The following is a 10,789-nucleotide window of genomic DNA, read 5'->3' as shown; positions in this document are numbered from 1 at the left end:
GTATAAAAATAGTTGAAATTAAGCTGAAAAAGTAAATGTGAAAGTCAATGAAATTATAAAACATTTTAAGTGTATTTATTTATTTATTGGGTCCTTTATATATTTTTGTCTTCATTTTTAGTCAGTTTTGGTCCTCCATACACTTGGGGTTGTGCAGTTAAATATTTGAATTATTGCCTAGAAAGAAGACATTTTTATCCACAAATAGATTTTTGTTCTTAAATCATGTAATAATAATAATAAACAAGAAGACAAGACTTAAACCCATTTTATTTTGGAAGTCTGACTATAGAGAATGAATCTGTAGTTTTTTATGAAACAGTTTTTTGTGGCATGTTTTGATAAAAGAGAAAGCGTCTGTCAAAAGCTGAGCAATTTACAATCCAAAAAATAAAATAGATAAATCTTGTAAAAGTCCCCTGGGAAGTCAAGGTCCTTCACGTGCTCCTGAAGACGGATGGTAGTGAGACCAGAACCGCCTGGGAACACTCCATCTGTAGAACGGAGCAGGGCTGATGAAATGTTCACATCAGCATCTGGGATACCTGCAGTTTATGTCATGAAGGATTTATTTTTTAAAGAGACAAAATTATGAAAATTCTAACAAGCCACATTAAAAAAAGACTGAAACAAACAAACAAACAAACAAAAAAGGATTGCAGTAAGTTGTAATATTTGGGTGATGTTTAGCTTCTTCCACACCTAATTTTGGCATCTTACCTGCATCTATGCCCCTCTCCCTACAGGTGGTGGTCCCACATGCTGGCATTCTGTGCCTATGAGTTATGGCTGAACCACCAGGAGCCTGTCGGGGTTCACATGTCCAGCGGTCTGATAAGTTGTTCCCATCACTGTAAACGCAGCCGTACRAAATACAGTTTAATGATTATTGTTTCCAATAGTCACGTTAATGAGGTCTGACTACACTGATAACACACAGTTTGTACTTTTAAACAACTCATAAATCCATCATCACCATGACTGAAATGTTACGTTCAGATCATTTTAGAAGACAAAAGCCTGACCTGTCTCAAAATTAAACCAATTTTAAAGACGCTAAGTCGAGAATGCATTGCTATGTCAGTGTTTATGCAGAAAGKAAGTCCTCACTTGTAGAGATGCACTACATAGGGTCATAAAAACTTTGAAAAAAACAAACAAAATCTAAAAACAGTTAAAATCCCTGAACCTAAGCTGCTTTTCTTGGTTTTGCATCATCATAAGCTTCTCATAACAACTCGAACGCTGTTCCGTCAAATAAAATTGAAATAATTGCATGTTGCAATAATTGTACTGAGCTCTCAGTTATAGTACACTTACCAGCTACTTTATTAGGTACATATACCTTGCTAGTACCAGGTTGGACCTCCTTTTGCTTTCAGAACTGCCTTAATCCTTCGTGGCACAGATTCAACAAGGTACTGGAAGCATTCCTCAGAGAGTCTGGTCCATAGTGACATGATAACATCACGTCGTTGCTGCAGATTTGTCGGCTGCACATCCATGATGAGAATCTCCTTTTCCACCACATCCCAAAGCTGCTCTATTGGATTGAGATCTGGTGACTGTGGAGGCCATTTGAGTACAGTGAACTCATTGTTGTGTTTAAGAAACCAGTCTAAGATGATTCCAGCTTTATGACATGGTGTGTTATTCTGCTGGTAGTAGCCATCAGAAGATGGTACACTGTGGTCATAAAGGGATGGACATGGTCAACAAAGTGTGCAAGAAAAAACATCCCCCACACCACTGCACCACCAACAACCAGCCTGAACTGTTGATACAAGGCAGGATGGATCCATGCTTTCATGTTGTTGATGCCAAATTCTGACCCTACCACCTGAGTGTTGCAGCAGAAATCGAGACTCATCAGACCAGGCAACGTTTTTCCAATCTTCTATTGTCATATTTCTGCGAGCCTTTGTGAACTGTAGCCTCAGCTTCTTGTTTTTAGCTGACAGGAGTGGCACCTGGTGTGGTCTTCTGCTGCTGTAGCCCATCCACCTCAAGGTTCGACTTGTGTGTTCAGAGATGCTCTTCTGCAGACCTCGGTTGTAAAGAGTGGGTATTTGAGTTACTGTTACCATTCTATCAACTCGAACCAGTCTGGTCATTCTCCTCTGACCTCTGGCATCAACAAGGCATTTTTACTCACAAAACTGCTGCTCACCGGGTATTTTCTCTTTTTTGGATCATTCTCTGTAAACCCTAGAGATGGTTGTGGGTGAAAATCCCAGTAGATCAGCAGTTTGTGAAATACTCAGACCAGCCTGTCTGGCACCAACAAACATGCAACGTTCAAAGTCACTTCAATCACCTTTCTAACCCATTCTGATGCTCAGTTTGAACTGCAGCAGATCGTTTTGGCCATGTCTGCATGCCTAAATGCATTGAGTTGCTGCCCTGTGGTTGGTCGATTCGACATTTGTGTTAAAGAGCTGTTGGACAGGTGTACCTGGTGAGTGTATTGATAGTGTTTTGCCCTACCTCTGTTAGCCAAATATCTCATGAACCACTGGACAGATTTTAATTGAAAAGTTAAAAAAAATTAAATCATTTTTTATCACAAGATGAACTTTAGGAGGCCACATGCATTTCTTTAATGCTTTTTATTAGTTGTTTTTAGTTCCTATTTAATGGTGTTACTTTGTAAATTAATGCCCTTTTCTACTCTTGCTGAGTCTAAAGAAGACTCGGCTGTGATGCATGCTTTATTAGGATGCTATGATTTATTTGGTAGAGGTTAAGAGCACGTCAGTTCAGATAATGTATGTGTGTATTGTGTGTGTTTATCACTTCATAGTGCTCTTCAGGCAGTGTGTCYGTGGTATGAAGCCCACTCTAAGTGATAACTGATCCAGCTTTCCTTCTGCTTGCATGAGCTCGTGTGTTTGTGAGTGTTTGCTGACGCAGATCGTTTGTCAGGAGAAGTAAACTCAAATTAATCTAAGCAGCAAGTCTGTCTCAGAAGTGCTGGCAAGGCAACATGTAAGCAGGAGATAAAAACAAATGTGTTTATAGTTTTGTGTCTGTGGGAGTAACGGATGATGCTGCGACTCCTTTGGTTACTCTGCAGGCTTTAATTGTGAAAAATAGTTCACTGAGACGAGCGTCAGCTACGATGAGGGTTTTTTAGAGGAATGCTGTTTGTTTTCTAGAAGTGATCGAGGGTTGTGTCTTTAGGGCAGAAATTTTTATTAAAGGTTTATGTCTCAGCCTGTGGGAGTGATTCAATGTTTTTGTGTTTAATTGCAACAGTTATTGGCTTTTAGATTTTACCAAAAAATAGGTTTTTGAGTCTAAAGACAAACATTTAAGGGCTCCTTGAAAGAATATGGAAAAGCAGAATGTGAATCCATACGAATTGTTGTTTGTGTTGATGTTTTTATTTAACTTTTTTTATTACTATTGTTTGAGTATATGTTTGGGATAAAAGGGGCAGATATAAGATTTTTTTTCTTCTTTCTGCCGCCTTTCGTGTTATTTGGTCTTTGGTTTGTAAATTTTTATTTTCTATTGTATATAATTATTTTGTTATTAATGAAATGAATACATTTCTAAATAAAAATAAAGGTTCATTAACTGTGGCTGCTATCTTGAATTGGGCTGACCCCAGCTGGTAATAAGTTGTAGATGGTTTGGACTCAAATCAGGGGGATTTTCACCAAGGATCACATGCACATGGTTGGCCTGAAAGAGCAAGTTTAATTAACTTCCACATTCCTCGTCTCATTATTACAACTTAGCTCAGTTCTACTTGGTATTTCCTACATAGAAAAGTCAATTTAACATGTCCTCTTTTAAAGCGCGAGGCGGGGGTATGTATTTTTCAGGCACATAGTTCATTACTTTATCACAATCAAGTAACTGTTACATTCAGTTATGAAAAAGCTGTATATGTCAAAAATTGATTTGACTTTGCATTGTAGTTTATCTAAACATCTTGACATTGGCCTCTGTCTCTTTAAACTTCCTGCCGTTTTTGACATTCCCACTTCAGCACGTTTTCAAACAATGCTGTGGGAGAGGGGCTTTCTGTGGGGTGGGAGCTCACCTGCAGATTGAGCTCCAGGGAGGAGCTTTGTGTAAACAGGCGGTGCTTTGTACCAGCAAATGTTTGGGCAGCTCTACAGGGAATTCCCACTGGAGGGGTATTCCAGATTAAACTCATATCTTTTATGTGGGAAATTCCCACTTTCCAGTACAACTGGGTTGTAGCTAAGGCCGCCGGTGAAAATTTAGCAAAATGGAGATTTTACAAGGTGAGTTTCACCAGCAATTTTCAAACCCTTGTGCAGCTTGACATAGTGGTGGGATGCCACCATTTCGCAGGTGAAATAATCAATGTGCGTTATGGGAGATGTAGTTTATGGTCAGGACTGACCATAAACATTTTAAGACATTGAGTTTGACACGTGGTTTAAATAATTAAATGATTTGCTTTTATGTTTGCTTTTAATGTTAATGTTTCAAAAAAATAGGAAGTCAGATTATCCTGTTTCAATGAGGTCTAAAAGCTTAATAAGAAAATCTCAAAAGAAATTTGCTAATTTCTCAAACTTCTATCAATTCTTGTACTACTGTAAATATAAAAACCATTGAAGGAAGTGTAAAAWATATATATATTTTCAGATTCCTGTAGAAACTCTGCAGGCATCTCATATTTACTGTAAATCCAACAGGACTCCCTTACAGCAGCAATTTCTCTGAAGGAATGTTTTATTCATGTGTTTCTGTGTAAATATTTTAAAAGCATTCACTCACATTTATACATTGTCAGCCCGAGTGAAGGCAGGTAAAGCAGTCAGCACAGTTAATTGTTTTGTTTTCCAATAACTGGATTCTGACAGATTTCATCTGTCATGTTACATTAGTGCTCACACATAAACACGCATCAGTCTGCTCAAACGTCAAACACCAGAAAACTCAAGTCTGCTTTATCCCAGAATATGTGGCTCTTTTTTTTTTTTATTTCCTCCTCCAGCCTTCACCGATAGGTTTACAGGTAATATCATTAATCACATTAGTGGTTCAAATGGTCATTGGCTAATGGTAACATAACTGCATTTTGGTATGTATATATTGTTTCAACCAAAAAGTAAGTAATAAATCTATATTTAAAACTCTTCAAATGCTGTTGGAAAGATGGAAAATGGCATTCGACAGACAAAGTCCTAATGGAGGGTGATTTTAACTTGTTCCAGACCTCTGGCTTGATCGGTTTCCTTCAAAGCTGCAGTATCACCAGTATAATGAACATCATCATCCTCCCAGCAGACAAAGGAAGGTGCACAGTGATTTTGAACCAGAAAGACTACAATGAGAAGGTTATGACACTCCTTAGTGACAAGACCACATACGAGCCGCTGAAAAGAGATCCAGGAAGTGGATACAAGAAGACTTTGATAGAGTTCCTGAAAAAGTTAGAGCAGGACAAGGCTATTAACTGCATTCTGTACCACACACTGTACCCAGGTGAGGCCACTCCTAGTCTGTATGGTTTACCCAAAATTCACAAACAGGATGTACCGGTAAGACCCATTGTCAGCATGATCAACTCTGTCACTTACAATGTTTCCAAATGTCTAGCATCAGTACTTGGTCCATTAGTTGGCATGTCAGATCATCACACACAGAACAACATGGACTTTGTGAACAAGGTGAGGGATGTCATCATGGAGACGGATGAAACTATGGTCTCCTTTGATGTCACATCACTCTTTATGTGCRTTCCTGTTGATAAGGCAGTGGATGTGGTCTGAGAAAGATTAAAATCAGACACCACTCTCAGCAGCAGAACCACACTTTCCACAGAACAAGTGTGCCAACTCCTCAAACTGTGCCTGGAGTCAACCAATTTCACCTATGGGGGGCAATACTATAGGCAGAAATATGGGTGTGCTATGGGATCCCYAGTTTCTCCTATTGTTGCAAACCTGTACATGGAAGAGGTGGAAAAGAGAGCTCTGATGTCCTTTACAGGGACACCACCGAGCCATTGGTTCAGATATGTTGACGACACCTGGGTTAAATTTAAAGCCCAGGAAGTCCAACATTTCACTGATCACATCAACTCTGTGGATGAATATATTAAGTTCACACGAGAGGATGTAAAAGATGGCAGGTTGGCGTTCCTGAACTGTGATGTCTCAGTTTCGGATGGAGGATGGTTAGAAAGTGATGTTTATCGCAAACCCACCCATAGAGACCAGTATTTGCGTTTTGATTCCCATCACCCACTGGAACACAAGTTAGGAGTGATCAGGACTCTGTACCACAGAGCAGACAGTGTCCCTACAAACCCAGGAGCCAGGGAGAAAGAGAAATCACACACAAGACAAGCCCTGGAGCAGTGTGGTTATCCTAACTGGGCTTTTCTGAAAGCAGACAAGAAACCCAAACAGGATTCCAGACAACAACCAGCTGAAAATGAAGACCCTAAACCCAGACCCAAACCAGTCCTCATTCCGTATGTGGTGGGAGTTTCAGAGAAACTGAGACATTTTTTCAACTGCAGCCTTGGTTCCATCACTGGGTTGTAACCACACCTCACAATCTCTGGTCCATGTTGCTTTAATTCTGTTTTTTTTTTTTTTTTTGAGATAAAATGCATGTCTGTTTATGTTTGCATTTTTAGGAGTCAAGTGCTCATTTATGTTCATCTTAGTACACTTAAGTTTATATAAGTTTTTAAATAACAGATGTATATTCCTTGTTCCAGAATAATACTATTATAGTAGGTATTCTTGTCCTGCCTTCTTTAAGGAGTCTATGACAGGCTTTGATGTGGCTACTCCTGATGAATATGTCTCTACTTTCAAAAATTTTTACAATCTGTTGCTTCAATGTTTCAAGTTCTCCAACTTGCTTCACCCTGTTTGTTGCTAAAGCTCTGCCATTATGTTTGATATTTTGTATCCAGTCCATCGATCAAAGTGTCATTTTCTCTTAAATATAGGTCCAGATCATGAATTCTTTGTTTCCCCTCAATAATTACTGGTCAAATTTCTAGAAAGGAGTGCAGCTCCAAGAAAAGTGGGATGGGTGCCATCTCTACAAATCAGATCAAGATTTTTCCAAAATGCACTATAATTTGCTATGTAAATCACTGTTATTAGGGCACCACTTGGATAGCCAGCTGTTGAACTTAAATGAATGGGTAAACATTTCATCACAGCTCTGGTCAGGGATCGGATCAGAAAAAAACATGGAGTCTGACATAACTTTTGCTAATTGACACAAGGAAACAACATTAGACTTAAGGATTTCCACTTGGCATAAGCGAGCATAATTTATGCCGACATGAATAATGATCTTGTTGTATCTAACATCCGAATTAGCCAGCTGTTTGATTGATTGATTGATTGATTGATTGATTGTGCCTTTATTGTCATTGTATATTTAAGAACATCCATTCAAGAAGACACACATGGCAAAAACGTGGGGGAACAGGTGAGCAGGTCATGCGGCAACCAGCAGGGGTCACGTTACCTTTAAAACGAAAAAAAATAAAAAAAATAAAAAACGAAATACCACAGAAGGTTGGAGAGTTTCAGGTGAGATTCTATGTTGCCTGCTGTCGCTTCTGGTAAACATATTACTGTGGCCGCTGGTGTCTCTAGTTTTACATTTTTGATTATGGAACAACCGATTACAAGGTTCTGGTTCTCAGAGAGTGTGCCACTGAGTGATTAGCCAAATTTATCTTGAAATTTGGATTCTGGTCCTAAATCTGCTTGTCCATGTTCCAGAGATTCTCCTTCAAATTCAGGTCCAACATGAATCTTTTCCTCAGGTGCTCCATCCAGCTGTGTATTCTTAGGTTCCCCAGTTGTGTTGGTTCCTTCAGAAACATTTGGGGCAAGGGACGAGTTATCCCTTTTTTAACAGATGGAAGTCAGTCGATTTAAAATCTTTCTGAAGGTGGTTAGAAAATATTTAAAAATATTATAACACAACATAATTGGAGCGCAAAAGGGAAAAGTCAGTATTTTTATTTTTGCCAAATTGATGTCAATATGAAATATTTCACCCTGTGAGAAGAAAGTCTGTCGAATCCAATGGAAACACGATATGATTGATCTTTTCATTTTTTAAGGAGATTAATTGATTTCAAAACCTTTTTCTTGAAAGGAGTCGATGTATGGTATCTCTCTGGCAGAGCACATTCCAAATCCTTTGCAAGTTTTTGATGACTTAAAATCAAAATATTTCTTAAACAAGTGGAAATATATGTTCAAAATTAGTTCTTCAAAATATGCTTTTGAATTGTCTTCAAAAATGCTAACAACTCATCTGCTGTCAAACGAAAAATGGTTTGATTGAAGCTAGCTATATCAGAAGACGTAGTTCAAAGCACTGCTGACGTCACAATCTGTTACTTCGTAGCTGGAGCGCGCGTTAAAGGACTTCCGGTGCACTGAAGTCCCCAACACTCCCTAGCACACGAGTAACAGTGCATAACAGGATGCCACAGCGCGCAGCCGGTTAATTACGTCATCACGCAGTTGTAACCGCGTTGAACTTGGCCGTAACTTAGTCCAACTCGGTCCAAATAAAAGTAAACCCGTTCTGTTTCTGTTTCTCCGTATAGTTTATTTCTGCATTGTGTTTAAAAGATGGCCAGGAGACGAGGCGAACTTTGACGCAGTTTAATCTGTATAAAACAGAACAGGCACCGATCAAATCATGGGCTTTCACAGCAGGTACAGCACCTTATGAGGAATAGTATCTTGGATTAGCATTAAGCTAGCGGACATTTTCAGATGTGCTCTTATCAAAAAAACAATGACATTAAACTCATAAAACGTATAATATGAAACTCATGAAAACCCCAAGTAACATAAACACGCCTTACTGTTAACCAACTATCATTTAATGGACAGTAGTTAAATGCACAGAATATTTTATCACAGAGCTAATGCTAATACACCTACCTCRTGCCCATCTCTTAAAACTGCAACGTGGTTCTCATGTCCACTATACTTATTACACCGAACCACCAAGAGAGGGCGCTGTTCTACCTCTTATACATAACCCAAATAAAATGTGATGACAAGTGGAATCATATACAATATTAATCCTGTTACACAGTCTTGCGTCAGTCCCAAGCGGAGCTGAAGCGCAGCTAACAAGCAGCAGCTGGAGGCACAGAAGTATACTAAATCTGTTAAAGTCAAAGTGATTTAACTTTACATCAGAAATAAATCATTTTGTTTAAAATAAAACACCATTTTTGTTTTTTTTAAAGCTGATGGACTGAATGTTAGGAGAGTTTTTATAAAAACCACAAAGCATACCTGTCAAGTCTCCCGTTTTGGCTGGGACACTACCGTATTTTACGACTCTTTCCCGTCGTCATCCCGAATTAATATTTTCCCAGAAATTTCCCGTATTATAATGTTATTTAAAAAAAAACATTCCAGTGCCTCTGAATTATGTAACTAGCCTCGCAAGAACTGCCGCCTGCAGGTGGCAGTTCTCGCGATGTTATGCTGTGTTCTATTTGCATTGTATTCCCGGAACTGGTAAATGGTAGTGACGTCATTTCCCAACAGACCATGTGAAACTGCATTCCAGTTAGCTAACAGGCGATTGTATTATTGTCGCTAAACTAGCTACAACACTGCTAAATAAACAATGACAAAAACTACTACTACATACGTCATGCAAATAAACATTGATTTTAATAAGTACAGCATTGCACAGAAAACACACTACTTGTGCGAGTGAGTAAACACGCACAAAAAATTAAGAAAGATAATTAACAGTAAAAGTTACGGAGTTAAATTTCTAAAGCTGCAAGTAGCCGCCATCTTGAAATCGAAACTGGGGGCAGTTTCATTTTTTCCACTATACAAGTGCCATTGGAGGGGGCATTCCAGTTTAAATCTACCAATGGGAACTGGGAAATTACCACTTCCTATGACTACTGAACGCAGCAGTGCTGGTGGCGGGAACAAACCCTGGAAAAACAAATCAGAGATGGATGAATGTAGCGAGAGAGAAGGTGTTCCTGCCAAAAAAAAAGTTAAGACTTTGTGTAAATATCTTGAAAAATGGGACAGCGAATTTACTTTTCTAAACAAGAGTAGGGTGGGGCACAATTACACGTTTTGTAAGATTTGTAACTGCGATTTACAAAGTCCATTCTCCATCCAGCTTACTACTGTATACTTTAAAAATTAGCATAAAATACATTTTGGTCAATTTTCTCTTTTTTAGTCATTGGTGGATTTTTTTCTGTTCTTATTGTCTCTAAATGATCCTTTTTGGTTCATTTTGTTTCTTATATAATCAGTTTTAGACTCTGTGTTCTAATTAGGCATGTTTTTATCAGCTGTAATAGATTTCACTTCACCTGTTCTCCTGCAGACTACTGTAAAACTCCAATCAGCTGCACCTCTGGCTGATAAATCACTTTTGCTGCTGCTGCCCTTTGATGATGCATGTGTGTTTGTGTGTGTGTTGGGGGGTTGTTTCTGGTGACATTTGGGGGCAATTTTAAGACAAAATGCCTACATTTGGGGACAATTTGTGCATTTGAGGACAAAAGTCGAGTCCCCATTTGGTTTAAATGCCATTGGTGGGTTGGGGTTTAGGACCAAGATGTGAAGTGAGTTTAGGTTAGTTTTAGGGTTTGTGGTCAGGGTTAGGCTGTAGAAATGTAATGGAAGTCAATGGAACGTCCCCAATTAGATAGCTGTGCAAACTTGTGTGTGTGTGATATCTATCTATCTATCTATCTATCTATCTATCTATCTATCTATCTATCTATCTATCTATCTAT

General features: G+C 38.7%; 1 protein-coding gene and 1 pseudogene across 2 annotated transcripts in view; both read left to right on the top strand.

Annotated features, from left to right (window-relative positions):
* The window catches only part of fam163ab (family with sequence similarity 163 member Ab), a 26,878-nt gene that overhangs the window by 14,354 nt on the left and 1,735 nt on the right, over positions 1-10,789 (top strand). Inside the window, exon 1 of one of the 2 annotated variants that reach the window (XM_014007300.1) lies at positions 746-829. The exons of the other annotated variant lie outside the window; for it this stretch is intronic. The gene's annotated coding sequence lies outside the window, so the exon portion shown is untranslated. Of the gene's footprint in view, positions 1-745; positions 830-10,789 lie in introns of those variants that run through there. 2 annotated transcript variants of the gene reach the window in all.
* Positions 5,178-8,442, top strand: LOC106516751 (uncharacterized; annotated as a pseudogene).

Source organism: Austrofundulus limnaeus, unplaced genomic scaffold (genome assembly GCF_001266775.1).
Source record: "Austrofundulus limnaeus strain Quisiro unplaced genomic scaffold, Austrofundulus_limnaeus-1.0 Scaffold41, whole genome shotgun sequence".
NCBI classification, from domain to species: Eukaryota; Metazoa; Chordata; class Actinopteri; order Cyprinodontiformes; family Rivulidae; genus Austrofundulus; species Austrofundulus limnaeus.
The sequence above is the reverse complement of the archived record's forward strand: the minus strand, read 5'-3'. Positions and strand labels throughout refer to the sequence as shown.